Source organism: Crinia signifera, chromosome 7, assembly GCF_055691185.1.
Source record: "Crinia signifera chromosome 7, ASM5569118v1, whole genome shotgun sequence".
Classification (NCBI taxonomy): domain Eukaryota; kingdom Metazoa; phylum Chordata; class Amphibia; order Anura; family Myobatrachidae; genus Crinia; species Crinia signifera.
Genome location: NC_139223.1, coordinates 196704670 through 196729238, shown reverse-complemented (window position 1 = coordinate 196729238; position 24569 = coordinate 196704670). Strand labels below are relative to the sequence as shown.

The 24569-nt window shown below is 47.9% G+C and overlaps 1 protein-coding gene and 1 long non-coding RNA gene across 3 annotated transcripts in view; one reads left to right on the top strand and one right to left on the bottom strand.

Moving 5' to 3' along the window:
- The window catches only part of LOC146019696 (uncharacterized), a 36023-nt gene extending 25879 nt beyond the window's left edge, over positions 1 to 10144 (bottom strand). The window contains exons 1-2 of one of the 2 annotated variants that reach the window (XR_014450664.1): positions 10034 to 10144; positions 4141 to 4263 (exon numbers count right to left, since the gene is read on the bottom strand). This is a non-coding gene — a long non-coding RNA (uncharacterized LOC146019696). Of the gene's footprint in view, positions 1 to 4140; positions 4264 to 9480 lie in introns of both variants that reach the window. The other variant, XR_014450663.1, reaches the window with a different exon arrangement.
- The window catches only part of MYO3B (myosin IIIB), a 70004-nt gene that overhangs the window by 27925 nt on the left and 17510 nt on the right, over positions 1 to 24569 (top strand). The gene's annotated exons all lie outside the window — the stretch shown is intronic.

Sequence of the window (24569 nt, the reverse complement as noted above, 5' to 3'; positions counted from 1 at the left end):
CACAGCCTTGCACAGGGAGAGATTTCACTCAGGCTGTGGTTATCTGATCGCAGGGCTCTGCAATGTAGCAGAGAAGAGATCAGGTCTGAATAACCCCCACTGTCTATGTATGTTCCTCCTTTGTTTGCTTGAATTGCCTCTTATACCCCGGCTCGACAACCCTGCTTTTTACCAATAATTATTTATGTAAAAATATATATATATTTTTTTTTCTGATCCAGACCATTTGTTTGGTTGAGAAATCAAGATTTTTGAACTTGTTGAATATTCCAGACTAGGTGATTCATCGCGCCCTCCGGGCGCTCTTCACACCGTCGTGAGGGGCTTCGCCCCATTAGAAGTATAAATATGTGAGTGTGAGATTAAGTGTAATTGTTTTTGAATAATGTGCTTGAAGTGCATTTGAGTGAGAGCATAAATGTTTTAAAATGAAAGTGGTTATAATTGCAAAGGGGGTGTAGTATGTGATAGTGTTATGAAGATTGTTTATTTACAGAAATGTGACCTCATGTAGTTGTAGGAAATATGTATTTCAATAGAAATAATTGTTAAGAAGAGTTTGAGTACAGGTTGTGTTGTGTTAAGCTTTTCCTGTAAACATTGTAAAAATTTAGTAAAGTGCTCTCATATAAAGAAGGTTTGTAAACTCACATTTTGTAGTACAGGTTGAGTATCCCGTATCCGAATATCCGTTATCCGAATTATTCCGAAAACCATACATTCCAGAAAGTGAGAAAAAAAAATATTTTTTGCTAAAAACTCACTGGGGACATATGTAACAGCACTACTGAGGACATGATATGTAACTGCCACTATATATGTGCAAGACAATGATTGCTTGGCATTCAAATTCAATATCTGAGATAGTACACACATTTTGTTTCATGTTTTGAAACCTTGTTTTTTGAACAAATAAAATATATTTGTGTGTATTTTATGTGGTAATAAAATATATTTGTGTGCATTTCATGTTTTTGATGTGTTTATATAGCATAAATGCAAGATACTTCAAAATACATCATTGAAATATTGAAATATTCCAAAATACGGAATAATCCGTTATCCAAAATTCTCCTGGTCCCGAGCATTTTGGATACGGGATACTCAACCTGTACTTCGACATGTTACATTTGGAATACTTCGTGGAAAACCACATTTGTGTGTGAGTAGTTGTGAGTATTGGATGGAAGGGTGTGTTTGTGTGTGTGTAGTTGTTAATATTGCAGGCATGGATGTGTGTTTGTGTACTTGTGAGTATTGGAGGCATGGGTGGGTGTGTGTAGTTGTGAGTATGGGAGGCAAGGATGTGGCTGTGTGTGTGTGTGTGTGTGTGTGTTTGTGAGCATTGGAGGCATGGATTAGTTTGTGTGTAGTTGTGAGTATAGGAGGCATGGAAGGGTGTGTATGTGTGTAGTTGTGAGTATTGGAGGCATGGATGTGTGTGTGTGTGTGTGTGTAGTTGTAATTATTGGAGGCATGGAGGTGTGTGCGTGTGTAGTTGTGAGTATTGGAAGCGTGGATGGGTGTGTGTGTGTGTGTATAGTTGTGAGTATTGGAGGCATGGATTGGTGTGTGAGTAGTTGTGAGTATTGGAGGGATGGATGGGTGTGTTTGTAGTTGTGAGTATTGGAGCCATGGATGGGTGTGTATGTGTATTTGTGAGTATTGTAGGCATGGAGGTTTGTGTGTAGTTGTGAGTATGGGAGGCAAGGATGTGTGTGTGTGTGTGTGTTTGTGTAGTTGGGAGTATTGTAGGGATGGGTGTGTGTGTGTGTGTAGTTGGAAGTATTGGAGGCATGGATGGGTGTGTGAGTAGTTGTGAGTATTGGAGGCATGAATGTGTGTGTTTGTGAGTATTGGAGTCATGGATGGGTGTGTGTGTGTAGTTGTGAGTATTGGAGGGATGGATGTGTGTGTGTGTGAGGGTGTTGTTGTGATGATTAGAGGCGTAGATGTTTGTGTGTGGTTTACAATGACGTTGCAGCGGCAGTGGCCCAACATAGTAAAGTGCACTGTGGTACAGAGTGAGTTTTGAAGGGAGCTTGAACTAAATTCTAAAAGACATAGATTGAAGTGTGGCAAAGTATGTGTGATGATTGGAGGCATAGGTGTGGGTGTGTGTGTGTGTGTGTGTGTGTGTGTGTGTGTATTTTATAGTTGTGGAGGCATGGATGGGTGGGTGGGTGTGTGTGTGTGTGTATGTATGTGTGTGTGTAGTGGTGAGCATTGGAGGCATGGATGGGTGTGTGTTGTAGGCATGGATGGGTGTGTATGTGTGTAGTTGTGAGTATTGTAGGCATGGAGGTGTGTGTGTGTGTGTGTGTAGTTGTGAGTAGTGGAGGCATTATTGGGTGTGTGTGTGTGTGTGTAGTAGTAAGTCTTAGAGGCATGGATGGGTGTGTGTATGTGTGTAGTTGTGTGTATTGGAGGCATGGATGTGTGTGTGTGTGTGTGTGTGTGTGTGGGGGGGGGGGTTGTTGGGTGCGATAAGACATAACATGAAGTGTGCTAAAGGTGTAAAAAGTGGTAAATGTAATACAATATAGTGTGAGCTAAAATGTTTAAGGGAGGAGAGGTGTGTTTAAAGAGGCGTTTGTGGTGTAGCGGTATGGTTTGCTGTGTGGTGTAAGACATACAATGAGGTGTTGTAAAGTGTAATGAGGTGTGCTGAAGTTATAAATGGAGCATGTACCGATCTGATATGGTAATGCACACAATACAGTGTGAGCAGAAATGTTAAAGGGAGGATAGTTGTGTTAGAAGAGCTTGTGGTAGTGTAGTGGTATGGGGTAGTTGTGAGTATTGGAGGCATGGATGGGTATGTGTGTGTGTGTGTATATGTGTGAGTATTGGAGGCATGGATGGTAGTGTATTTGTGTGTGTGTATATGTGTGTTTATTTGTGAGTATTGGAGGTATGGAAGGGTGTGTTTGTGTGTAGTTGTTAATATTGCAGGCATGCATGTGTGTCTGTGTTTTTTTGTACTTGTGAGTATTGGAGGCATGGATGGGTGTGTGTGTGTAGTTGTGAGTATTGGAGGAATGGATGGTAGTGTATTTGTGTGTGTGTGTATATGTGTGTTTATTTTTGAGTATTGGAGGTATGGAAGGGTTTGTTTGTGTGTGCGTAGTTGTTCATATTGCAGCCATGGATGTGTGTGTACTTGTGAGTATTGGAGGCATGTGTGTGTGTGTGTGTGTGTTTGTCTGTCTAGTTGTGAATATTGTCATGGATGGGTGTGTGAGTAGTTGTGAGTATTGGATGGATGTGTGTGTGAGTAGTTGTGAGTATTGGATGGAAGGGTGTGTTTGTGTGTGTGTAGTTGTTAATATTGCAGGCATGGATGTGTGTTTGTGTCTGTGTACTTGTGAGTATTGGAGGCATGTATGGGTGTGTGTGTGTGTTTGTGTAGTTGTGAATATTGGAGGCATGGATGGGTGTGTGAGTAGTTGTGAGTATTGGAGGCATGGATGGGTGTGTATGTGTATTTGTGAGTATTGCAGGCATGGAGGTTTGTGTGTAGTTGTGAGTATGGGAGGCATGGATGTGTGTGTGTTTGTGAGCATTAGAGGCATGGATGGGTGTGTGTAGTTGGGAGTATTGGAGGCATGGATGTGTGTGTGTGTGTGTGTGTGTCGGTGTGAGTATTGGAGGCATGGATGTGTGTGTGTGTGTGTGTGTGTGTATGTCTGATTTTTGTCGGGCTGGATGTGTGTGTGTTTGTGTTTAGTTGTGAGTATTGGTGGCATAGATGTTAGTGTGTGGTTGACAATCATGTTGGTGCATTAGTGGGCAGACGTATGAAAGTGTAATGTCGTACACAGTTTTGAAGGGACCTTTAACCCAAAGTAAATATTTGAACACATCAATGAAAGTGTGGCAAAGTATTTTTGAGTATTGGAGGTGTGGATAGGTGTGTGTGTATGTGTGTAGTTGGTAGTATTGGAGGTATGGATGTGTATAGTTTGTAGAATGTGAGGCATGTATGGGTGGGTGGGTGGGTGTGTGTGTGTAGTGGCGTGATATTGTTCGGTATGGGGTGCTGGGTGGCACGCAGGTGGTAGTGGCCTGAAATGGAAGGTAGCTGTGTTTGTAGATTAGTTGGTGGTGTAGTGGTATGGGGTGTTAGGTAGTACTTACAGATGGGTGGGGTAGAGTTGTTGTTTTTTTTGGCAGGTGTTGCATGCAAGTTGCTTTCGGCGGCAGCAGGTCGTATAGGGTGGCGGTTGTCGGCAGCAGGTTCTGGAGGGTGTTGAAGGGACCCTAAAGGCAAATCAAAAATTAAAAGACATAAATGGAAGTGTGGCAAAGTGCTAAACCTTGCAGCTGTAGTTGTGATTATTGGAGGCATGGATGGGTGTGTGTGTAGGTGTGAGTATTGGAGGCATGGATGTGTGTGAGTGTGTGTGTGTGTAGTTGTGATTATTGGAAGCATACGTTGGTGCATAAGTGGGTGTACTGTGTTACAGCGAGTTTGAAATCCTGCAGGTCCCACGCTGATATGGGAACTTGGCCCATATAGTGTGTGATGAAAGGTGTTATGGAGGAGAATGGATTGGTGGGTAAACCCAGCAGGTACGGTCCAGTGATAGAAACCCAGGCAATATTGATGGTGGGAAAGGTGTGTTTAAAGAGGTTGGGCAGGGGCGTAACTATAGCACCGCAGCCCCCGCCACAGCGGGGGGGGGGGGGGGGGGGCGCTGTGCATGTGGGGGCGGCGGGGGCTGCGGTGCTATAGTTACCCCCCCCCCAATCCCCCGCAGACTTAGGTAACTCGCTGGTCCCGGCGGCTCCGTTCTTCTGATGAGGACCACCACAAAATGTCCGCCCCCATATAGCACACTGTTCTCTGAAACTGTCTGCTGTATGGGGGCGGGCATTTTGTGGTGATCCTCAGCAGAAGAACGGAGCCGCCGGGACCAGCGCGATAGGTAAGACTGCGGGGGAGGGGGTCAGCATGGGCGGCGGGGCGGCAGGGGGGGTGCTTGAGGGGGCTGTGGCGGGGGGTGGGTATGGGCGCCCCCCCCCTTAACGGCGGGGGGGCCGCCAAAACGTAGCTGTGCCACTGGGTATGGGGTGCTAAGGTGCAGCAGGTACTGTCGTGAAACGGAAGGGAGCTGTGTTTGGAGATTAGTTGGTGGTGTAGTGGTATGGGGTGGTGGGTAGTACTTACTGTAGGGTGGGGTACAGTTGTGGTCTGCCGCAGGCGTTCTGGAAACGTAGGCGACAGCAGATCCAGGAGGGTGTTGGCCGGTGGCTGCAGGTCCTGGAGGCTTGCGCTTGGCGTCAGCAGGTCGTGGAGGGTGGCGGTCGGCAGCAGCAGGTGGGTAGATCCAGGAGGGTGTTGGCCGGTGGCTGCAGGTCCTGGAGGCTTGCGCTTGGCGTCAGCAGGTCGTGGAGGGTGGCGGTCGGCAGCAGCAGGTGGGTGGTGGGGCTTGGCTGAGTAAGTGTGTGAAGGCAGGGTGGTGCTCTTTATGACTGCAGGACAATGTTTCTTTCCCGGGCAGCTCTGATTGTGGGCCCCCTTGTGTGTGCCCCCTGGTGTGGTTAGCTGGAGCGTGCTGTGCTGTGGTGGGTGATGGGTCTGTGTCAGCTGGGGGCGGCAGGCAGTGTTTGGTTTACCTTAGGCTGGTGAGGCTGGCAGCTGATCCGTGCGGGTGTTGAGAGACCTTGGCTTGCACGGGAGTGTGCGCTCGACGGGGCAGAGAGCCTGGGCTGGCCTGAGAGAGAGGCTGTGGGGGGCGGGCGCGGTGTGGGGGGGCGGGCGCGGTGTGGGGGGGCGGGCTTAGGAGAGCATGCACTGCGGGCATTGCAAGTGTTGGGGGCGAGGAGGGGGCGGATCGCGGCGGGACTCTTTAGTTGTGCAGGCATCAGGCTGCCGTATAAGCCTGGCCTGTGAAGATAGCGAGGCTGTGGTGGGCGGGCGCGTTGTGGAGCAGTGGGAGAGGAGGGGGCGGATCGCGGGGATGCGGCTGCTAGATGCCGAGCAGGTCTGAATAGAGATAGGCTGGGGGGTGGGGGGGCGTGCGCGTTGTGGAGCAGTGGGAGAGGAGGGGGCGGATCGCGGGGATGCGGCTGCTAGACGCCGAGCGTTGTCTGAATAAAGATAGGCTGGGGGGGGGGGCGTGCGCGTTGATGAGCAGTGGGAGAGGAGGGGGCGGATAGCGGGGATGCGGCTGCTAGACGCCGACCGTGGTCTCGGAAGTGAGATAGGGTTTGGGGGAGGGCGCGCTGTGTAGCTGGGAGTGGCGTGCGAGGAGGGGGCGGCAGGAGCTTGTGAGTAGGACGGCCAGATGGTGCGGGGGTGCGGTGTGTAGCCGTGGGGCGGGGTTGTATGGTCGGTGGTGGTGTGTAGGACAGAGCTGTGTAGAAACTTAGAGCCCTTGGGTTGCAGTGTGGATAACGGTGGACGGGCCTGTCAATCACCCGTGTAACCCCGCCCACCGTTCTCTACACTGCCTTGAGTGACGGATCTGGCTAAATATATAAGAGATTTCCAGTCATTGGAGAATTGTGACAAACCAATATGTATCGGGCCATAGCTGCCTACCCTCCTGCACTCTGCAGGAGACTCCCTGAAATTGCAGCAATCTCCCTCTCTCCCTCATTAGTCTAGCAATCTCCCTAATTTCACTTAGCCCACATTACACTAAGTGTTCCCTCTAAGCTGTGCGCGAGTGCGCGCGCACACAACTTGATGAGCGTGCGCACAGACATTACAACAGAGCGCACAAAGCAGCAGTGGTCCCTTTTTGCAGTTGTGGACTCAATTAATTTGTGTTTCACCCATTAACTACATTGTGTGCTGTGTTTTGAATGTTTAAATGTTTAATATAATTTTGAAGTAAAGTTAACACAAATGCTGAACTTCATTTTCCAGTTATACTTAAGCGACGCACAAAAATTTTAATTACCTTCCAAACTTGCACAGCCAAAATATTTTGCCGCACACAGCCTTTGTAAAATTAGAGGGAACATTGATTACACTGTTACGTTATTTTGGGGGGAAAAGGAATGAGAGATCGATACATTTACACTGAATCATCAGCACCATTTCCCAGCACTTTACCAAGTATAGTAGCTCTTACTGACTTCTTTGGGGCTCATCTACATTTGGATTTAAGTCAATTTAAAAGATTCCTCTCAGATGTAGCAGTACACACCCACCCTTCTAGGTGCCACATTCACAATCTCTCCATATATGGAACTAGACACGCCTTTTGGGTGGAACATGACCCGCCCCCTGGGGCTCTGCACAAAATTGTACTACCAACTATAATCTCCCTGAAACTAGTTTTCAAAAGTAGGCAAGTATGTTCGGGGCCTATAGTTAGAAATGTCACCTATAGTTCAATATTTACCATTGCAATTCTTACTTGCTGGTATTATACGCTCCATTTACCCATGTGACTAGGCTGGAGACATTATAACTGAAACAGGTATCAATGATATAACAGGAAAGTATAGAAACAGGAAAGTAGTACTGCATATGTGACTTCTGCACTAGAACCCCCTAGCAGCACTTATACCACATTATAATGCTGTGCTGGAATTGCTGAAATTCTAAGGTCTCATTTTTTTTCTTCTTTCGTATTTCTAACAATCCTTAAAAATCTGCCCTGCAGCAGTGGCTGGATCAAGAGATCAAAGTATCCTTCCATGTCAAGTTCTCTTTTTTTCCCTCACTCCCTGCTCTTTCATCCGCGTTTCCTAGGTCCCATTCATGATCTTCCAATAAACAGTGTAACAATAGCAGAGAGCTGGGGATTTCAGGCTGCACTTCCGGCCCCCTTCGCGACACAGCTGTACGTTGCGCTCGTTTTTATGTCTTTGTTTTAGCTGTGCTACAATAAAGCCCTGGTCTTAGTTTTATTAAAAAGTAATCACATCCAGACAGCTTTAGTGTGGGGTAAACAAGACATCTCTGATTACTCCTCCACGATAGTACTGAACACATTTTATTGAAGACACATTGAGGCCGACATCAAACTACTGAGGCAGCATTTTCTAAGTGGGCTTATATTTACATCAAAAGGGGAGAAAAGTTGATGTTTGTCATGAATGGCTTTCCAGGCTAAGAATAAACTGCTGCTGCTGCTGCATACATATAGCTACGGTACCAATAACCATTATTCCAAATGGGCAGGAATAAAGGAGTTCAGGTCAGAGAACATATGGGGTAGAAGAATATACAAGCTGACATAACATGCCACCTGTGAGACAGATCAATACCAACAATCAACTTCCCATACTCCCTGTGTTGCTAAACTAGAGTTCCCTTGATAATCAATTAGTTGAGCCTCGTGGGCAGTAACAGCTGGGCTGATGAGCTCCAGAACTTTGTGCATTTACTTCCTGGTGTTGATGCGAGAATCCGCCCCCCTATACCGAATAGCCGCAGCTGTAGCCGTCGTTAATAGTATCGGAACACTGTGTGCATAAGATCTATCAGAAACAAGAGTCCCATCTATAGCTGCATTCTCAGAACAAGGATATCCGCTCACTATACTCCCATAACTCCCACAAGTTCTGTGTAGCTACATGGTCCAGCTACTGCCCGCTTACGTTCCTCTGAAAGAGTGTCCCGTCAATGGACAGATCAACTTATACTAAAGATGTGCGGGTTCGGATTTCCCTGGATTCTCAAAGTGGGATCTTATTGGCTATCCAGCTGCAGGGCCGCCGATAGGGGGTGCTTTGGGTACAGCTGTCCCGGGCCTAGGCTGCTCATTTTGTCCACCGCAAACACCCCCCCCCCCCAACTGCCTCCGCTGCGCTTGGTGCACTGAACGAAGCACAGGCCTCTTCAATGCAAGATGCCAGCAGCCAATTAAAATGCTGCACTGGCCAATCAGAGCTAGTGCATCGTTAGCCAATCAGAGCGGCTGCCGGTACACGATCTCTGATTGGCTCACCAGCCGGTGCTGCATTTTAATTGGCCTCAGGCGCCTGCATTGAAGAAGCCTGTGCTTCGGGACCTGGAGGGGATGAGGTAGCAGGAGTTGGGCAGTAAGTGAAGGGAGGGGGCGGAGATGAGGGTGGGAGAGGGGGGGCCCAGAAGGGCCTGGACTGGAAATCAGTCTCGTGCCCCAAATTCCTAGTGACAGCCCTGTCTAGCTGTCATATGTTTTGGATGGGCAATAAGAACAATCCCAAAAATCCGAACTTGCGCTTATTTGGTGGTAAGAACCAAGTAAATCCGGACCCCCACATGTCTAATTTGTATACATCTCTAACTTGCCCACTCTGTATTTGTGTGCTTTCCTGGTCTGGCCCATTATCTGCAGCAGGGGAGTTCCATGCTTATTGCCATGGGGTGATTACACGCACGTAGCCCAGGGGATGGGAAGGGTTTACATGCTCGTTGCCTAGGAGGCTCCCTCCAACCATGTCAGCTCATGACCCTCTCCCCACACCGCAGCACTGTCATGTGCAGGTGAGCTGCCTGAGGCTGAGCTACTATTTATAACTCAAACTCACCAACGGCGATTCTCCAGACCAATCCACAATGGTGATTCTCCAGACCAATCCACAATGGCGATTCTCCAGACCAATCCAGGAGAAGGACCACCAGGTAGTCGGCGTCCAGACTCCTCCGATGGGCGCCTGTGCTGTAGCCGCCGCCTCAGCTGCTGATGTCATGGCAGGGCCGGCCGGCATATGTCTGTGTCCCACTGGCAGTGACTCCTGGGCCCTGACCCCAGGCTGCGCTGTTCATTGGTGGGTGGCAGCAGTGTGGGGCACAATGTGAAGGTGAGGGGGGGCAACATCCACATATTAGCTCCTCTGCACTGCACAGATCACGTGTGGAGGGGAGCCAACAAGATCTCAGACAATAAGGGAGGTCTTACAGGATAGCTGACAGCCAGCCCAGCAGAGCCCTTATGTTATAATTACAGTGTCGGGGGAAGCAAAAAAAACCCAAAACTAATAAACAATAAGGGGGAGGGGTGGCACAAAAAAACCAGCCATGATATTATCTACAGTGTACAGTATATGTATTAAGCCAGGCAGGGCAGAAGAGTGCACTTACAGAATAGACTTTTTTACAGGGTCAGGTCAAGCAGCGGACTCAGCCTCCCTGAGCTCCTGCACTGCACCTTCTCCTTCCGACCTGATGGCTAGGCTGGAAAATCCGGTCCCAGGCTGCTGCTGCTGTGGATACACAGTCAGACTCGCGATATGATGAAATCATCATCTCACGAGAGTGTCTGTGTTGAGCTCCGCAGCGGTGGACGACTGCTGCCACTGCACACAGTGTGACCGCTGGCTTGCTCTCCCTACTCCTCCGTATACCCGGCGCCCGGCCTCCCCCGCCTGCGCTCCCACCACCGCTACAAGGCTGACCCAGCTCCCGCCGCACTCGCTGCCAAAGTAAATTAAAAAAAGTGTGTGTGTGTCTGGACCCGGGCCCCCCTGACAGGCCCGGGCCCAGGTAAACTGTACCCGCCCCCCCCCCCTCCCTCTCGGCGGCCCTGCACATGTGCATACACAGGGTGCGTGTACCCATGGCGAACAGACTGTTCGCCAGGTGCATGCACCCAGGACAGCGGGCAGGGGGCAGAAAGGGGAACGGGGCAGCGGGTGACTCTATTACCATATGGGAACACAGAGCATTTCATGGGCATTCTCATGCTAATTAGACCATGACGCAGGTGCGATCAGTGCATGGTTCTGTCCAAAAAATTGTGTAATTAAAAACGGCGTGGGGTCCCCCTCTGAGCATAACCAGCCCCAGGCTCAGAGAGCCGGTCCTGGTTTTATAAAATCATGGGGCAAACTTAGTAGGGGTCCCCCAGCTTTTATAAAACCAGCACCAGGCTCAAGGGCCGGTCCTGGTTCCCAAAATACGGGGACAAAACGAGTAGGTGTCCCCTGTATTTCAAGAACCAGCACCGGGCCCAACCAGCCAGCAGGGTAATGCCACAGCTGGGGGAGACTTTTTATACAAATGCCCCGGCCAAAGCATTAACTCCCTGACCGGTCAGCATGGGCAGACATCCTGGGGAAGTGGGGACCCCCCCCCAATGAAGGGGTTCCCCCCTCCACAATCCAGGCCCATGTTGAAGTGCGGGGCTGTCCCTGGTGGCCACCGAGCTGATAAATGTGTAACACACACCAGAAAAATAAAACTTTATTACATATGGAGCCAATTCATACAGATACTTACCTATCTTGATCGTAATTCAGGTCCCCCTGTCCAGCAGAATCCATGTGGGGTTCCTGTTGAAAGAAAATATACTCACCAGCCCTGGAACGCTGTACACACAAGACGGACTTGTGTTTACATATGTGGCTCCGCCCACAGACCAGGAGTTAGGCCCGCCCACCAGCCAATTGTGTTCGGAATTTCTCCAAACTTCATGACAGGCACCAGGACCAGCGCATGCGCAGTACCCACCTATGTATTGCGCATGCAGACAGTTTCTATGGGCTGCTTCGGCAACAGCCCATAGACGTGAAATTGCGGTCCCGGCACCTGTACAATACAGATCGTACAGTACCGACGTAGGTTCCATTACCCCTGGTTCTATGTGCTGCTTTGTATGCAGACCATAGAAGCCAAAGACGCATCCCCGAAGCGAGGGAACACCTTCCAATGGGACTGCCTTGGGTGACTGGCAATAGGAAGTCACTGCCAATCGCAGTGAAGCCAATGCAGTCTCACAGTGGCGGCTTTTACCTGGGGGGCTGCAGCCTTGCAGCCAATAGGTAAAAACTGCCACTGGTGGAGAGACAGATGGTGTCCCGCCTTTTATGGTACAGAACCGCCCAATGGACACTGAGCCTAGTTCCATCCGCTGATGCACCCGTGAAGCCCCACCTCCAGACTGTGATCGGTACGCAGCTCAATGAATTATAAAGCACGGTGACCATCGGTGGCAGATGGTTTTATACCATCAAGGTTATATGCCACTGGTATTATTGAGGATTAACCCACCAATAGCCATCCCTATTGTATTGACACTTATAGTAGGTATGCAATAAGAAGCCTGAGGGGAATGCTGCCATTTAGTTCTTTGCTTACATTGAGCACACTTCTGATACATAGGATGCTCATACTCATTCAGGATAGGGCTGTCTTACATGACTTTTCACTGCACTCATTTGCTTTCCGGTACATCGCTTATATTCTGATAATCTGCTGCACAAGGTGAAAGTGCTAAGTATGAATGCTGACAGCTGCCATCCAGAGTTCAGCTCTAAGCTGCTACCGGGTCTAACCCCCTCGTCAGAAACTTTAGGCGCCTTGCCAGAACAGACAGTGGCGTAAGTTCGTCCCAGTTGCCCGGAGGCAAGATAAATATTGGTGCCCCCCAACACACACACACACACACACACACCACCTTATATAAATAAATGTATGCATGTATGTATGTTATGGATATTATGTTTAGAATAAAGTGAGCGTGGCATCTATGGACCTGCTAGGAGGAGGAGACAGCCACAGAAGTGATGTAAATGGCTTTCAATTAACTGATTCAAACTCACAGTGGAGGAGAGGTGCCCCCTTGGGAGCAGGAGCCCGGCGGCAGATGACTCCATTGCCTCCCAGAGTTCTGCCTCTGAGAACAGAAGATGTTGACTTAGATCAAAATGCTTTTGCACGTTTCTTATTTAGGTCAAGTCACAACTTTTCCACACTAGCCAATTTTGAATTTCTCAATTTAAATGTTTTCACTCCGCCCTAATATATACGTGGTCGCGTCTCTTCGCCCCCTCCCAAGAAAAGCAACCATTGTGGCCCCATGTAAATCTGATTCAGATGGGGGATACAGCTTAACAATGTCAACACGATAACTGTTCACACTGTGGTGTTGACATTATGAATATCAATACCTCCTTGAGCTGCACCGACTCCAATAAAAAGAAAATGGCAATGTTTGATTAGTCCCCACATATCAGCTTAGAGCAGGGGTGGCCAAACCGGTCCTCGAGATCGACCAACGGTCCACGTTTTCCAGGTTACCTAGCTGGTGCACAGCTGTAGTCATTACTAACTGTCTCATTTTAAAACATGCTGCATTCATTCCTACTATAGATCCACAGGTTGCCTGAAAACATGCACCATTGGTAGATCTTGAGGACAGGTTTGGCCACCCTTGGCAGAGGAATCTTTGCCCAATCCTTCTTACAGAACCGATAATCCTAGAGGTTCACACACTTTCCAATCATTTAATTGTCCACTTATTTAAATGTAACCCTTTAAGTGCCAAGTGAATGTATCAAAATAGGTGTGAAAATATTTATTCATATTTATTCATCCTAATGACCTGTAATGTTTACCTTATATAGGAAACAATCTTTTTTTACACAGCATTTTTTATTTGAATTTATATAACAAATGTGAGCGACGCTGGTATTTTTAGCAGATATTTTGATGTTCTCTCACAGCAACATTGACACTCAAAGGCTTAATGTTGACAAATGAAAAAAGCGTACCATTTATTGCATTTTCCATCTTAAGATCGTCATCAGAACATATTTAAGGTCACGTTTCTACGATATTCTAAAGGGATCACAAACTTTCCAGCAGCAATGTATGCCCTGATAAATTGGTGAAATTAATGTTTCCTTCATTCATTCAGTGCAACATTTATCATTAATTATATCTCCAGTTGCCAGACGTTAGTGTTGTAAATGTTCTGCTAATAAGTCTCCTTTTATTGCGTTACACTGTAGAGTTGAATATGCGTCTGCCACAGAGAGACGCTGGGTCCGGGGCTCATACGTCTTTCTGTCTGAGCCGCTGTGCATTGTTAATCATTTTGATAGGCTCTATTTAAGTGCAATTTATGTAACATTTTTTTAAAGCCTTCCTTTCACAGTGATTTTTAATATACTGCTTTTGATCTACTGTTGCCACGTGGAGATAAGAATGAAAGCTAAGACGTTTGAAAATTGGCTTCTAACCAAAGCCATCAAATCACTAAGTAGTTGACTGCACACAAACTAATAGAGAGGCCCGATTGAGGCATAACATGTCTTTGCTTCTGAAACCATAATGAATTGATGTTCTGAAAAGAACTTCTGTGGGTACCCACTTGAACAGACAATCTAAGGTTGACACTTTAACTGAATCAAGGTCATTTGCAAGCGCGTATTTGCGCATGTGCAGGCCCCAGCAACGAACGGCCTCGGCAAGTTGCACCAGGGCCGTCTTTACATAACACCGAGCCCCATGGCAAAATAATTCGGCCACCCCCACACACCTACCCATGTGTTGTAGCAGCGTTGATGATGGGCGATCCGGGCAGCGGGGGCAGGGAGCTTGTAGCACTATTTGCTGGCCGGGAAGCGCTGCTGATTTTGAAAAGACTGGTTGGACGCTGATTGGCCGGACGTTCAGCCAATCAGTGTCCGGCCTGTCTTTTCAAATCAGCAGCGCTTCCCCCCGTCAAATAGCGATACAAGCTCCCAAGCTACCGCTGCCCAGATCCCCGGTGCGTTTAATGGGCGTCACCATGAAACCGATGGGCATTCCCATGGGTACATGGGTGGCTGACGTCACACTATGACAAATTGCAGCATTTCTAAATGAGGCCGATTGAGAGGTGTAACATTTGTGTGTAATCATTTTAAGGCCATTAAGATCTAAAACAAAAATGTTTTTGAACGCTACTAAAGTAATCAAGACAAACATTATAGGTGCTGTGAATCTCACATTTCCCATTTCTCGGATTGATGATTATTTTATATGATATGTTTACAAATCAGTGGTGGAACAGGACACATCCCCCGGACTCCCAGATCAGCACAGTGAACTATTTGGTTTACTTCGACCTGATTGCATGGGCATGAATTCGCACAGCGGGCGACTATCGATAGACTGAGAGTGGGTACGGCCCGTAATACGCATGCGAGAGGCCGTCCTGCTATAAGCGCCTGCTACTTTTTTTGATCGCTGGCCCTTCGCAAGGTGATTGACAGGAAGTAGAAATCTGACGTCAGCATCAGACCAGGTACGCCTGGTTTTATAGCATGGCTACTCTGCGCCTGCGATGACTGGTGCCCAGTGTATCAATCATTCGATGGTGACCGGCTTACAAATGGTTTTGAACATATTCACATTTGCAGCCGTACATATTAATTCACAAGGCGGGATTTCACTCTGGCAGGGTGGCGTCTACCTAAATGCTGCAAATTCATGGCCATGCGATCAGAATTACCCCCATTGTGCGGAAACTACTGGCCCCTGCTCTTCTCTGGGTCCCAACACCGCGACATTCATATCTGCAACTGCAGCTTTTTCACTAATGGTTCAAATCAATAATATACTGTAAGCTGCCGAAATACTGTCTCCAGAGCACAGCTGTATGGCAGAGATGAGGACCTGCACCGCTCAGAGCTCTCAGTAGTTGCTAGGGGTGTGGTATAACACCCCAACAGTCAGGATTCCGACAGTCATTAGCCCGACATCGGAATCCTGACTGCCCGGACTCAGACAGCGGGGGAGCGCAATTAAGCCCCTTGCGGGCTCGCTGCACTCGCCATGATGCAGGCACAGTGCTCGCTGCGCTCGCCACCTATTTTATTCTCCCTCTATGGGGGTCGTGGACCCCAACAAGGGAGAATACCCGCTGCCCGTGTATCAGGCTTTTAGCAGGGGGATTCCGACGTCGGGGTAGTGACTATCGGAATCCCGACTGCCGGGCAAACCTCACTTGCAGCATACACAGTAAAATCCCCTTGTGTCCCCCACATTAGCACCCCAAGTGGTGGCATCCGTTGTTTCTTTCAGTGAAGCTTTTGAATCTATAATGGCAGAGCTGTGTCACCCCCGATGCGACCTCTTTGTGATGGAATTACACTAAGGGGACAGGGCACAGCTTGCAGATGGACACAGCACAGTCACTTGTAATGGATGGTCACAAGGTCGACATTGACAAATGTTTAACACACAGAAGGTCAACATTGAGAACAGGTTGACAGAAGCAAAATGTCGACATGCCAATGGTACACATCACTGAAAAGGTTGACATGAGTTTTTCACAATGTTTTTATTCTTAATTTTTTTTTTCTTAACATTTTTCACTTTTTACCATTCACTTGGATTCCTATTGGGAACAGTAACATGGACCTGAAGCATGGGGGTCAATGAGCTCAGGTGTCAACATTGACACCACGAGAACCTGAAAAACTAAAGTCGACCTTTTCGTGTGTCGTCCTATTACATGTCGATCTTTTGCTTGTGTCTACTTTTTAACTGTCGATCTAGACCAGGCATGTCCAACGTTGGCCCTCCAGATGTTGTGAAACTACACATCCCAGCATGCTTTGCAATAGTTTTAGCATTTTCTAATAGCAAAACTGAGGCAAAGCATGCTGGGATGTGTAGTTTCACAACATTTGGAGGGCCAACGTTGGACATGCCTGATCTAGACACTGTGAACCCGTTGATCCATAACCCTCCAGAACACTTCCTGGCAATGGCTGCCACACATCCGCACTTCACTCCAAAGACATTAAGGATGGACCTGTCCCTGAATGGCAAAATTAAATTATATTTTGACTCCTGAATGGTTGTGGTGCTCCTGTCCTAAAAAAAAACATGGTGGCTCCCTGCCCTTAATGAGTAGGCAAATGAAAACTAAGAAATGGGAACAAAGCTTTTCTCCTAATTCAGGCATGTCTAATCTGTGGTCCTCCAGCTGTTGTGAAACTACACATCCCAGCATGCCTTGCCATAGTTTTAGCATTCCCTAATAGCAAAACTGTGGCAAGGCATGATGGGACTTGTAGTTTCAAAACAGCTGGAGGGCCATCGTTTGGACATGCCTGGCCTAATTGCTAATATGCTGACGGTGTTTAGGCCCTTATTCTGATCGGTGCGGATATTCCCGCATTCTTACGGAGCGGTCCGCACGCAACGGTGTTCTGCCGCGTGCGGCCATCGTCCGTAGAAACGCCCACGGGTCCTCCGCATTCGGACGGACTCACTCTTTAAGAACAGGGCGTGTTTACGGACGACATACAAACCATGCGTGTGCGGGAGAAACACTCAGATTCTGCACGGTATTACAGAGTATTACAGAGTATGCTCGGGAATACCGCATCCGAACGGGAGCCAAGCGGTGCTACCGCACGTAAGCGGAGTATTTACGCCAAACAACCCACTATTATGTATCTTCTGCAATATATCACATGACCCACTTATTCAATTACCTATCCTCATAAAAAACTTCTTATTTGGAATTGGAATCAATTAGATGCCAATATATCCTTACAAGCATGCCTAACACATGCATTGCACACATTAACCCTTACAGCAATTGAAGTGCAATGGTTTCTATTAGACCCTGTGTAAAAGATTATAAACAATCTACACATATACTGTTTAATGTGCAAAGAAAACCAACAACTGTGAACTTGCATAAAACATTTATTATAAACCAAAATTAACATGTCAATCACAAAATATAAAATTATAAATTATATCAGGAGATCGCGAAGGTCCTGCAGATCTGCTAGTAAGAGCCTCAAATGGTGCTCCGCCCGCAGGAGGGCCCCAATAACTCCCTCATCTGCCGGTGTGGTGTCATCTGTGGGCATGTCAAAGGGGCAAAAATTTGTCATGATATTCATGCATACATTTCACATACTGCTACATAAATTGCACAAATGCTAGGTGACATGTGTATATATATATATCTATGTAGAGAGATAGAGACACACATAGATAAATAGATATGACACATACATATCTACATACATACACACTTATTTACTACATACTGTGTTTTTGTCCCTCTACCCTTTACTCTGCAGAAGACATAACAGTCATAGTGTTTCTTCTCAGTCACAACCCACCCATGACTAACCAATGACAAGCATGTCATGGCCTCCGTCAATAAGAACTTGTCACAATCTCCTCAGTCTAAGTTCAGTGATGGTTCGTGCCATGGGAGTTATGCAAATGTCAGGAATGCACAGTACACATCCTCCAAATCATAATTCTGTCTAAACCAACCTACAATTCTGTGACGGCAAAAAAACAATCTGAACTACAGGGGGTGTTTAGGTAGAGGAGGCTCCTGGGACACTGGCAACTTGTGACTCCATTCCAAGGTAGGCCGGCCCATACTCCATTTATAGCATACATCCTATAGTTTAGAAATAACATTCACCAACAATATAGATTCCACTATTTGATGGGTCATAATCAACGCTTGCAGCAGGTGAATTTAATCCACAAATGATCCACTCATCCCTTTACTCCAGGATCCTGTTTATCTACAACGGTTATGTGGCAGTCAAAATGGAGCTCCAAGCCATCCCACAAACCTGTGTAATTCAGAGGTGTCCTGGATGAAAGGGATGCCTTGGACACCCCATCTAACCCGTACCTGTATCTGTAGCTACCCACTTTGGGGTCTGTATTAATAGTATTCTAACAACATTTATCATCACCAGTGCTACATAACAAATACCAGTACAACTACTTCATGAATGATGCATTATGTAAACATACCGATCAGATGTGACTCCGGGGCCTGACATGCCTCCTCCCCCTCGGAATCGGACACCTCTGGGGCAACCGTGGCCTCCTCAGCCCCCTCCTCCGCCAGCTCCTCCGCCACCATGACCTCGTCCACCTCCTCCGCCACAACCACCTCCTCCACCACCACCACCTCCTCCTCCACCTCCTCCTCCACCACCACCACCTCCTCCTCCACCTCCTCCTCCGCCACCAACACCTCCTCCTCTGCCACCAACTCCTCTTCCACCTCCTCCACCACCACCTCCTCAGGCACCTCCTCCTCCTCCACCACCTCCTCCACCATCTCCTCCACCATCTCCTCCACTTGCTCCTCCAACATTTCCTCCTCCTCCACTTCCTCCTCCTCCACCCTTGCCGCCACCTCCTCCTCAGGGTCTTGGGCCTCCTCCTGGGCCAGGGCTGCCTCGGCCTCTTCACGGGCCTGTTGGGCTCGGGCTCGTGCTGTGTGGTAGAAAAAAAAAATCATGGTCAATGTCGGGTCATTGGGGCACATGTATTAATCCATAACAAGACATACATGGAAGGGTGATAATGATGGCAAACGATGCAGGAAAGTAGCTCCTTACTGTTAATGGGCTCCAAAATGTGACATTTAAATTATTATGTGATTGTTAGTAATTTGTTCAAACATTACAACCCTGGCATTTATCAATGTGTAACACATATTAGATCTGGCACATTGTATGCATCAGAATCCTCAATGCTATGTCATTACATATAAAAGCCACATGACTGCATGTTAACCAGGAAGAAGCACACATAACAGTCTATGGACTTTTAAACCCATGGACACCCACTTATCATGAGACACATTTTATTGTTTATATATGCTATGTTGTAAGTGCGAAATTTCATAGCTAAAATACTCACAATCAGCAATTTCGCCCCTGATTTGCTGTAGCAGCTGGGGCTGGCGCCTGCGGAGGTCCGACCACCGCCTCTCGAGCTGCCCGATGGACCTCCGCACCCGAGTGCGGGCGCAGCATAGGCCCTCCGCTTATGGCGGTTACTGATAAAGGGCCCCGCACGGCCCAGCCTTGTCTCCATGACGGAGACCAGAACCCTCAGCTCCGCAGGTGAAAAGGGGTCTGCCCTTCGTGTCTCCGCCATGTTAACAATGGCATCTATCAACCAATCAGGTGGTGGCATTGGTTTATCACAGTTATTTGTGTTAATAACTTTATTGTTCATCTTTACATGAACAGCGTCTCTGCGCCAACACAAATGGTGACAAATTCGCATGCCTTCAAAACAGTAGTGCTGATGTATGGCAATGAACAAATCTGATATATATAAAACACAGTGTGTATGCACTTAGCAAATCCAATGACGCCTCGCTCCGCCAAGCAACGCGTGCTATAGCTTAGCAACGCATAGCTGTAGTTAGCATTACTTACTCTATGCATCTATGTGTATGCGTACATTTATGTTTAAAAGACACATACACATACTTGCAGGTATCCTGAGACCAGCATTATACACCAGCCCTGCCTGCCTGCCTGCCTGCCTGCCTGGGTGCCTGGCTGCCTGGCTGCCTGGCTGCCTGCTCCTTGAAATGTTGAAACATGTTAATAAATTCAAATATCATATATATAGATATATATATATATATATATATATATATATATATATATATATCTGCAAACAAATCATACATCAACACAGGAAAAAATCCCCAACACATTAGAGAATAAATCAATGTACTCACCAGTCATCAGGGATAGTATCAACTACAATAATGAAGATATAACAAACACATAAGATCCCTTGTACAAGGTATAATAATGAGCACCTATATTGAACTTCCCCCAAAACTAAGCACATATGATAAATATCTCCTATTTCTTTGCCATTAGGAGGGCAGGCTGGCTAATTTTCGTTTTGTAACACTGACAACTAACACACTGTACTTATTTGAAGGGGTGATTTTTACTAAAATTGGTGTGTTCTGTCAACTCGATAACATGTACCTGAAGTATCTTTGCGCCACAGAGTCCCGCAGCTGGTATCCCCTCCGGCATTCAGGGGCGCGGGATGGGCGCATGGGCGGATCTTGCGGCTCAGATGGTACCTCCCACTCATCAAAGGGTATCTCACGCCGCACAGCAATGTTGTGGAAAAATATACACAGGCCCACGATCCTCGACACCATTTGAGGCGCATATTGTAAGTCACCACCAGTGCGGTGGAGCACTCTAAATCGACCCTTTAAAAGGCCAATTGAGCGCTCCACCACTTGCCTGGTGGCAACATGCGCCCGATTGAATGCCTCCTGTGGGCCCGGTGCTGGGTAGCTGTACGGCGTAAGTAGCCAGGGCGTACATGGGTAACCGGAGTCACCCAGAACCCACGCATCACGGCCTTCCAGCTCTTGTAGTCTTTGCCATATCCCGGTTTGTCGGATGACATGAGAGTCATGGGCACTTCCGGGAAACTTCGAGTTGAAGGCGAGAATCTCCATGGATGGGCCACATACCACCATCACGTTCAGTGAGTGGAACAATTTGCGGTTCCTATATATCTTCTCACTTCGAGATGGAGGCACAAATGGTACATGGGTGCCATCCACAGCCCCTATCACATTAGGGAAGCCAGCAATTTGATGGAAGGCCTGCTGGCTTCTGCGCAGGGTCTCGGTGGCAAATGTCATGGCCATGAAGTGCCCCTTGCGCCTGAACATGGCCGACGTCACACGCCTCAGGATTCGGCAGAAGGCCGGCTGAGATATTCCAGCAAGTACTGCCACTACTTGTTGGAATGATCCTGAGGCGCAGAAATGCAACACCGCCAGCAGCTGTGTGTGAGGCGGAATTGCTGTCGTGATCCCGTGTAGAGGTTCCAGATCACTCTCAATTAACGAGAGCAGATCCAGAATTACATGTGGCGGTAACCGGTACCTAGTAAGTACCTCATCATCGGGCATAGCAAACAGAGTCACCCGTGTGCGATAGATTCTAGCACGTCCTGGCCTCCTTGGGCGACGAGTGGGGAGAGCCGCAAGTGCCCTTAGCCTCCTCTCCATGTAGCGCATCATTGCTTCAGCAACCTATAAAGAAATGAACATAAATACTGATGCACCTATGCACATAATGGCCATATCCGACTACAAATAGATTTGTATGCTTCAATACGTACAATAGATGGCCGCCCCGTGAAATCCCGCAGATCCATTTGACTCTATAATGATGTAACAATAATATGAACTCAATACACACCGTCCTAAACACACAGATAAAGGTGTCAGCATTTTTTGCCGACATCATGTACTATGAGACATTTCATCTATTGCTGGGACATGTTGTCCTGCAATAGATGAACCCACACAGGTTTAAGACCTGTGAGTGAAATAGTGAACATGTGACATGTTGCAATAATGCGACACGCACTTTGCTGGCCCAACAATCTGTAGGCAGTGAGGCAATGGTGCATACATTCATACACTTACATTGTTAATGGATATCATATCTACAAGGAGCATGGAAGAGCTTACCTTAGACCCTGACAAGTCCAGATCTGGAGACAAATGATTCTAGCAGCCAGTCACTATTTATAGGCCTCTCACATGTGTGGTCTATAACAGTAGAGATGAGTATTGCATGACTTGTGGCCTGGATTATCTAAGGGATTGGGCTACTTTTAGCTTGCAAACAAACTCCACAATACCACAGTAGTCATGAATCAAATGTCATGTCATGCTAGCAAATAGCATGTGTATTGTGCAATAGTCACAGGTGTATCAGAAGATTCTATGCAATGTTAGCATTGGTGACCAGTATTTCATGTCGAACTTTCGCCAGGTTTTACACAATGGAATTTCCGCCACCGTATGCGGCGCGAAAAAACAGCGACGTACGCTCACGCACGGAACGCAGCTGCCGCTGATGTCCGCCAAACAGGATACACAAACAGTATATAAAGGTGTATTAGAAGGTGACAATGTTGTTGCTAACATGTCTGGATCACAACCAGAGGTGGACCCAGACCTGCAGCAACTATTTGACCAGATGGACTCCAGCACCACCTATGTGCCACTGCACATGCGGCCAGTGGGTAATGAGGAGGCTGCTGGCCCTTCTACAGCAGGGCAACCTGCACCTGACCATTCTACAGCAGGGCAACCTGCACCTGGCCCTTCTGCAGCAGGCCAACCTGCAGCTGGCTCATATGCACCATCAGCAGAATTGTTTGGAACACAACCGGGGACTTCACAAGGTAGTACCATGGCCAGCACTTCAAGTGCAGCGACACGTGACAGGGGGCGTGGCCATGGACGTGGCAAGGGGAGAGCCAGGGCAACAGAGGAACCACCAAAAAAAAATAAGGCATATGAAGCACAGGAGCTTGCCATCCTGGTTCCCCGAGCACGTGATTGGATTGAGTGTCCATCGGAGAAGCTGACACACACACGCAGATGGAAGATTTGGGAACAGATAACGGCAGAGATTAATGAAGTAGCGCCACAAGTTCGTGAGACGGACCATGTGAAGAAGAGGCAAGTTGTTTTGTGATACATGTGCCCAGTAATAGCCAAGTAATGATTTAATTGATGCTTAGATGGATTTTGCAAATGGCCCGTGAGGTTGTTACGATACACAGACATTATTGACATGTTATTTCGTTGAGAGTTAGAGTAGGGTGATTGTGAATGTGTATTGGAACGGTTGATATCATAGTTGCATGTAATATTATTTATTGGACATTAATCACATGTCGTAATATGTAGCACAGAGCAATGGCTGCAACAGCTAACATCTGGAGTGACATGTATTAATATGTCAACTTACATTGCAGGTGGCAGGACTTCAAAACCAACCTGAAGAGGAAGATGACCAAGCGGTGGGAACACAGCCAGACATCTGGGGCCGGGCCCATGCCATCAGGGCTAGAGCTCACCCCCCTGGAGTTGATGGCCGAGAGCTGTATATCAGTTGAGGAGATCAGGGGGGTGAGCACGATGGATAGCGAGGCCCCAGCTGAAGTGTTTGCGTCTTTTATTGAAGGTAAATATTGGTCATGCCATAAACTTGTGCAAGTAATTATCTTAGAATGTGTCCTAATTTTGTTTATCTTTTTCCACAGACAACCCACCGCTTGGTGCCGACTCTGCTCAGGAGGTGGAGGAGTCCGTGCCACCTGGCCCCAGGGGTAGGCCTGTGCAGCAGCAGCCATCGGACCAAGCCGATTTGGCCGCCTTGGCCAACATGCTTGGGGACATCAACCAGCAGGGAGAGTTGGCATCAGAACGGATGCATAGGACCGAGGAGATCCTGGCGAGCTTGGTCAGCACCCAGCAGGCCATCGCTGCGAGCATGCAGGCCATGGCTGAGTCACATCAGGCCATGGCTGCAAGTGCTCAGGTGCTGGCCGAGCAAGCCACCCGCCAAAATGATCTCCTCCTCCACCATAATGAGCTTATGGTGGAGCTGGTTACCAGCAACAGGGTCCTAATGTCATCCGTTTCTGGTGCATTACCACCGGCAACACTCCCTGCTGGCAGGAGGGGTAGACCAGCCAACCCCTCAACATCATCTGCTCCACCTGCCCCAGCATCTGCCCGTGCCAGAAGAGCTGCTGCACAGGCCAAGGAGCCTCCCAAGGCCAAACGTGGTCGCAAATGAACTTGTGGCTGCATTAATCTCCACCGTTATGTGGTCCCAAATCTTCCATTGTGCTGTGTGTGTCAGCTTCTTCTGTCCAATCACGTGCTGAGGGTAACCAGATGAGCCCTTGCTTCATATGTCCTTTTTGGTGCCCCTGTTGCCCTCTTTTGCCTGCCATTACTGTCAGCTGTACTTGAAGTGATGGCCATGGTACTATCTTGTGAAGTCCCCGGTTGTGTTCCAAATGATTCTGCTGATGGTGCATATGAGCCAGCTGCAGGTTGGCCTGCTGCAGAAGGGCCAGGTGTAGGTTGCCCTGCTGTAGAATGGTCAGGTGCAGGTTGGCCTGCTGTCGAAGGGCCAGCAGCCTCCTCATTTCCCACTGGCTGCATGTGCAGTGGCACATAGGAGGTGCTGGAGTCCATCTGTGTGCAATTATATTTGTTTTGTATTCTTATTTATTTTTG